Below are 7,519 nucleotides of genomic sequence, written 5' to 3' on the forward strand. Positions count from 1 at the left end.
AGGAGCTCATCTCAGTCTCCCCTCTGGCAGGTTAAAGCCATTCCCCTTGTCCTGTCCCTACACCCCTTGCCCAAAGCTCTTCTCCAGGTTTCCTGGAGCCCCTTTAGACACTGGAGCTGCTCTAAGGTGTCCCCTTCAGGAGCCTTCTCTTCTCCACGCTGAACCTCTGGACTTGCTCAAGCAGGTGGGCCCTGGAGCTGCTGCGAGGGCTGGAGCAGCTCTGCTCTGGAGCCAGGCTGAGAGAGCTGGGCTGGGGCAGCTGGAGAAGAGCAGGAAACCTCTGCATCTTGCAAAGCCTTCACAGACACGTTGGCTTCTGCAGAAGTTATTCTGCAACTCACATTGCTCAGATTTAATAATCACCCCAGTGCAAGAGACCCTTCTGTCAGATTTGAAGAAGGAGCCCATAAACTTTGCTCTCTTTTCCTTTCTACAAATAGTTATGTATTGCACAAAGGAGCGATGCAGTGCCACTTGTTGTCAAACTGCTGCATGCCAGAAGGAAATATTGCTTTACCAGAATTATCCACCCTTTATTTAATTGAATATCAGATTCTTTTCTCAAAACATGAGTTTCTCTGTGCAGTGCACTTCCAAACTGTTTCATGAACAGCAACACAAAACTCGTTCTTGGCAACAACAGGGGAGGGCAGCGCTAGACTTTTACATACAAGAATCAAGATGAAAAGGTAAATAGCTCTTCTCTGTCTTCATTTCTGCTTCCAGCCCTTGTCAAACACAAGCTTTTGGGGAAAAGCCCCTCTCATTGGAGGCTTGCTCAGGAGCAGGGAACACCATGGTGGCATCAACTGCTCACATCAGGGATGTGCCTGCACAGGGACCACTCACATGCATCTGGGACCACTTCAGTCAAGTACATTGAGGCAGCAGAATTTGCCTTTCTAATGTCACAACATGTTTAACATTAAGGGTGGCAATTAAATCAATTAGTGGTCACCCAGTGAGCTGCTGGTTTACAAAAGGAGTTCGTTTTAAGCAGCAACGACGAAGCAATTCTTCCCTGTGAGGGTGCTGAGGTGCTGGCACAGGGTGCCCAGAGAAGCTGTGGCTGCCCCATCCCTGGCAGTGTTCAAGGCCAGGTTGGACACAGGGGCTTGGGGCAACCTGCTCTAGTGGAAGGTGTCCCTGCCCGGGGCAGGGGGTGGAATTAGATGATTCTTCAGGTCCTTTCCAACCCAGGCCATTTTATCCTTCTATGTGTGATCACTGCAATCCAACAAAGCCTCAAGGGGCCATAGCAGCTACCACGCCAACCTGTCACTTGCATGACAAGCTATCAAATTAAAATCAAATATCTGCACTGCTCCAAGCTGAATTTTTTCGAATTTGCATTAAATAAAACCAGAACTTGTTTGGAGCAGCAAAGACAGCTCTTTCTTTAAAAAAAGAGAAACAAACCTCAAGCATTATTTCCCAAAGCACCATTAAGAGCTCACAGCTGCCAATATCAAGAGGTCTGGATCTTGTGCCTTGGAGACAACCCTCAATTTTAAGCTTGTGCAAAGCCTGGGGATCTCCATGGTTGCTTTCCAGAAGCTTGCCCCATCCTGAGCTCTAGTGACTCATTCCTGAACATCTCTGACGTGCTGCATCCCAACTGGCTGCACCCATGAAACACCTCGTGAGCAGGCAGAAGCACGGCAAATGGGTGGGAAAGCACTGCCTGGAGATTAACTCAGACAGCAGATGAAACGTGCACGTTCCCTGGTTGCTGTTTCCTCCAGAGAGGAGGCACTGAGCGACTGCTGGGCTTGGCTCATGTAGGGCCGTTGAGATGATGCTCAACTTCATGGGGTGCAGCTGGCTGCATTTCTGCACTGCTTTCATCCACCCCAAATGCCGCTGCTCCTGAGGATGTTTTCCAGCTGAAGGAACACAGGGAGGCTTGTGCTCTTCTCCACTTGTTTTCTGTTCTAAAGAAATGTCTTGAAGCATTTTCTCAGGGAGTGTTTCTACTGAAGTGGATCGGGGCATTCAGAGGGGAATAATAAGCAGAGCCTCGAAGGATACAGGAACAACTCACACACAAAGCTCATACTTCAGAGACACACGCTGCAACTCAGCCTGTATCCTCTCCAACCCACTAGATTATGATAAGCTTTACTAGAACAAGTGTTTTTAGATAAATAAACGTTCTTCACCTATCCTGAGATATTTTTCTAGTGGTAAAGCTGAAGTGTGACAAAAGTTAATTAAGCTTTAGTTTCAGTATAACTAATTAATCAAGCTTTAGTTTCAGTATAACTCATTACTACTTGGGGTTTTGCCAGTCAGGAGTTTCAGGAGGTTAAACTGTTTCCCAAATAAGCACAATCTATCCACAGTTTTACAGCTGATTTAATAGTTCCTGCATCAAAAGGGCAGAGTTCTTTGTTTCCTTGCAACTCTGGTTTCAGTTCCAAAGACCCAGGCAGGAGGTGTGCTGCACCACGCAGAGCTGAGGGCTTCTTGCATCTGTTCCTGCTACCTGAGTGATTTACAACTGTGTGCAATGAGAAAGAGTTAATGTGCAACCACTTCCACCAGCAGCTTGAGCCAGAGAACAAAGCAAACCCCAGATCAGCTCTGTGCAAGCCTCACAACCTGCTGAAAGATGGATCTCCAGGGTGCTGGCAGGCTCCCTGCACCAGCTCTGCTGCTCACTTCACCTGTGTCTGCAATGAACCTGAGTCCTGGTAGAGATACACCTGTGCAAAAACCTCAAAAGAAGGGAGAATAAGGTTTAAGCCCCCTGTATTTCAGAGGATCAGAGTGGTTCATGTTGGAAGGGGGCTTAAAGCTCACCCAGTTCCAACTCCTGCCACGGGCAAGGACAACTTCCACTAGAGCAGGTTGCTCCAAGCTCCCCAGAGTGCAGCAGAGGGGGAGAATCCCCTCCCTAAGCTGCTGCTCACACACTGAAGCCAGGTCATGAGGAGCTTCTCCTCCATTCAGCAGCCTGTTTGCATTAGTAGATCACCTGCCTTTTCTGCAATTAGCAATGCACAGGCCAAACGCAGCCTGAACCCCCTCCCCTGGTGTAATAACTAGACAACGCTCATGCTGGAGAGTGCAGTTCAATTCTAGAAAGAAATAAAGCTGCAGGAAAAGCATCACAGCAAAATACCCAATCTCAGTGTAATTGCAAGCCTCCTTGCTTTGCTGGAGTCATCTCTCAAGTTCATTATCCAGTCCCATTCCTGCCTCTGGAGGCACTAATAGAGTCAGCTTTCCCGAGCTCTCCCTCTCTATTCATCATGTGATGGGAGCTCTTTCTTTAATAAGCTACATCTTTACAAAAGGAATATCACCATTTGTCATCATCAGGTCAGATGAAGAGAGTCAATCCTCATTTTTAAGTAAGCCAAGAGCAGCAGCTGCAGAACAGGAGGCTGGTGACACTGGACACACCACTGCTGGTTCCTCACCAGCACCCGAACACCCTTCAGGCAGGTGTTTGCTGGTGGGGATTGAGTGCACCTCAGTGCAACCAAGAAGAGGAAGATTTTCTTCATCAGTGCCCCAAAACCGAAGGGGCAGGAGGCACCAGCTCCTCAAGAAGAAATATAAAATGGAAACCAAAAGACTTGCTCCATGGCGCAAGCAGCAGGAAAAGGTCATTCTTGGAGCTCTGAGACAAACATGCTCAGGCACTGTTAGTCCCTTGGGTTCTCACTACTAACAAGCGGGTGCAGCATCCCAAACCGTGCTGGAGAGAAGGGCAGGGATGGGCACAACATGACCTCAGCAGCTAACTCCAGCTTTATTCCACCCTTTCCTGGGGGAGGGAAGGGAAGGGAAGTGTAGAGACAGGCGGGAGCAAACAAACCAGATACTACCGCCCATAAACAAAGGAAGTGGGGTTGGTTTGAAGACAGCATCTAGGTAGGCAGGAGGGAAATAACAGAAGCAGCAGTTACAACAACAACAAACCTCAACGAGAAGCCTAAAGAAACTATTTCCTCTAACGAAACAGGCTGCAAAGGGTATCAGGCACTGCTGAGGTCAGAGGAACTCGGCACATGGCCACTGCCCTGTGCTGCCGGCAGCACGCCCTTCCCATGCTGATGCCATCAACTCCTGGCTTCAGCACAGACGAAACCCCTTCTCCAGGCTCCATCCTGCTCCCATCCTCTACAGTATTCCATGATTTTTCAGCAAACTCCTGAAGGTTGAAGCTGGCTGGTCGGTCTAATGAACTTGGCAAACCTGTATGGCTGCAAGAGCTCTTTCCCATCATGTTCAAACACCCCAGGGGTACCACAGCTCATGCCTAACAAATGATGGGCACATCAAGGTGATGCCACCAGGGTATCTGTGATATATTCTGTATCATAGAATCACAGACTGGTTTGGGTTGGAAAGGACATTAAAGCTCCTCCAGTTCCAAACCCCTGCCACAGACAGGGACACCTTCCACTACAGCAGGTTGCTCTAAACCTCTGTGTCCAACCTGGTCTTGTGTGTTGGCAAAGCAGAACTGGAAAACCACCTCCACATAGAATCCAGTATTTTAAGCACAGACCAGCAGGTTTTGTCTGGGATTCAAGAGGACTTTTGGTCAGTCTGCAAAATGCCACCTTGAGCTACCTCCATTAATGTGCATCTTCCCACAAAGCCCAGGGCATCCTGCTCTCCTCTGACCCTCATGTTGAGAGAAGAAATTAAGGGCATTTGGTTGTAGAGCACTTTTATCATTTGCTTCAGCAACTGGAAGGTCCCTGCAAGTGTTCACACCCCGTGCAGACGAGGCCCTCAGTGCCACGGCCTTGGCAGTGCTGGGGAATGGTTAGACTTGATGATCTTAAAGGTCTTTTCCAACCTGGTTGATTCTGTAGTTCTATGGTTCTATAGCTACAGCAGCTGAAGCTGGACCTGAAAGATTTTTACCCCTCCATGAACCAGCCCAGTGACAAATGACTCTTGGAGCTCCCCAGGAACAGTCACCAGCTGCATGTTTCTCATTCTGTGAGTGCCTGGCTTGAGGCCCTGCAGGCAGCTCACACAGGCAGAACCTGGCCTTGAACAGAAAGCGTGCCACCCCGCTCTGCATCTAAAGGATCAAACCAAACCACCCCTTGATGCTTCCACCATTCCCTTGCCAGAGCATCCAGCCCCATCTTCACAAGCAAATGGCAAAGACCAGCTTTTGATTCATCTGAACCCAGCTGGGAATTACTAATCCTGTCTTTGGAGCAAGAGTTTGAATAGTGGGAAATAAATACAGCCTGAGGCTCTGCACACAATGGGACACGAGTGTTCCCACTTAGCAGCAGCTTTCTCTTATATTTAGTGATACACAAAGGCCAGAGGGGGGAAAGCCCATTTGCAATCACACACCAGGACCACACTGGTCTGTGCTCCCCCTGAAAGGCAGAGGGGCTGCTGCAGAAGCAGGAGCAGCACACACCATCTTCTACCTCCAAGCGTTTGACTCCACAATTCTACTCTAAAGCCACGTGAGTGGTTTCGTTATTTATTTAACTAAAAGCTCTTAATTATCTCTCTCACACAGGCGCATTATGTGGGGTGGGGAAGGGGGGGGGGGTTAATCAGCCTCCAACGGGTGACTCGTGGCTTCAAAAGAATTGTGTTTTGCAGAGCAACAGCTAACTAGCCCAAATCTTCTCCTGCTGCTCCCAAACCCTGCTTCCACCCGCAGGGCTCCATCCACGGGGGGTTCTGCTGCTGTTACAACTCAGGTTGACCTGACCACCGCAGGAAGGACCTTGGTTTGCGCAGAGCAAAGGCTCTTTCCAAGTCTGGGTGCAGGTCTCCTTAGGTGGCCATAAAGAAATGTTATTTCATGGTGTGAACCTGCCATGGGCTGACATCCCACAGCACTCACCCTGGCCACAGGACGGAATGGACCCCTCTCCAAAGATACGCATGAGGGAGTGAAGCACACACCACCATGGTCATGGCCACGTGAGCAGCCAGCCACAGAGCTCTGCCACCCCCAAAAACACTCCTGGAGCTGCTGCTTTTCCTGTCCCTTCCAGGCTCTGCATCAAGATTAGGGAGATCCAAAATACTCAGTCCCCTCCCAAAGCACCAAAGTTCAAGTGCTGTGCAACTTAATGAATTATAAATTACAAACCACTGCTGCAGACATTTGCTCTGAGCACAGCAGCTAAAGCTGGTGTGGGAATTTCAGAGAATCCCAGACTGGTTTGGGCTGGAAGGGACCTTAAAGCTCCTCCAGCTCCAACCCCTGCCCCGGGCAGGGACACCTTCCACTAGAGCAGGTGGCTCCAAGCCCCTGTGTCCAACCTGGCCTTGAGCACTTCAAATTTGGTTAAAAAGCCCATCTCAGGAACACAGTGGGGTCTGGAGGAATGTGCCCTGGAAGAGCACGACTGCTCCCAACACACCCCCCAGGCCCACACAGTTTTCCTCCCTACAGAATTGTTTCATTAGAGGAAAAGAAAAAAAAAAAAAAAAAAAAGAAGAAAAAAAAAAAAAAGGAGATTGAGTCCATCTAAGCAGACAAATTAAAAGTATTTGCTTTTAATACATAATGTCAGCAGCATTAGACAAGCAAGAATTCACATCAACAGAAAACAGCGTAAACAACCGACTGAGCGTAAAGAAACTAATAATATTAATCTGGATTAAGCACAAACCACGACCATTCCCACCTAATCCATCCAACGGACAAAGATAAACCCCTGCTCTGCCGCATCCTACAGTCCTTTGCAACTTAAGGAACCACAGTACTTATCAAAACAGGGTAGCAGACGAGAAGTACAAGGTGAAATCTTTATGTCTAGCTGCCTGCTTAAGCTACACAGGATCACAGCAAAAGCCAAGCTCCAAGAAAGCAGAACAACCACTGCAGAAGATCCCCAAGCCCAGAGTGCAACTGCCACTCGAGAGGCAAAGCGTCACATCGAGCTTCCCCGGAGAGATGCACGACAGCAACAAAACACAGCCCTGAGCCTGAACAATCTGAGTGTCTGTCATTCCTTAACGCTCCAGAAAAGTTGCATGGCGGTGAAGCATGGTTCGGAAGAAGCCAATAGATCTGCAGCGGAGTTTAAAGGCATAAAATAAGGTTTATAATAGGAAATTATTTGCATTTGTAGGGCTGCCGCAGGCCCCTCAAAGACTACTGAATCAAAGCAACACTGATTCATCACAGCTTATTCCCATGAATGCAAAAGCAGCTCCAGCAAGTGGAGCAAAGCCGGGCACTACCCCAGCGCAGCACACAAAGAGCCCAGCTCAAGCTCCCCATCCACAGACCGACGCACGCTTCCACTGCAGTGGGGTGGGAGCACTCCCACTCTGATTGGGATTCCCTTCTGCAGGTGATCCCCCAGCCTAGGCACCAGAAGAGAGCCCAGAGCTCCCACCACGGACACAGCACCCCTGAGCAGCATCAACTCCTCAGGCTTATTCCAAGAAATAGATGCAATGTGGCAGTAAGAGGATGAGGATGAACCTGCTCTGCGGCAGAACGGTCTCCCAAAGAAGGAGGCTCTCCTCAAACAGCCCTCATTAGAGAGCACAAGGA

This window comes from Nestor notabilis, unplaced genomic scaffold (genome assembly GCF_000696875.1).
Source record: "Nestor notabilis isolate BGI_N333 unplaced genomic scaffold, ASM69687v1 scaffold15239, whole genome shotgun sequence".
NCBI classification, from domain to species: domain Eukaryota; kingdom Metazoa; phylum Chordata; class Aves; order Psittaciformes; family Psittacidae; genus Nestor; species Nestor notabilis.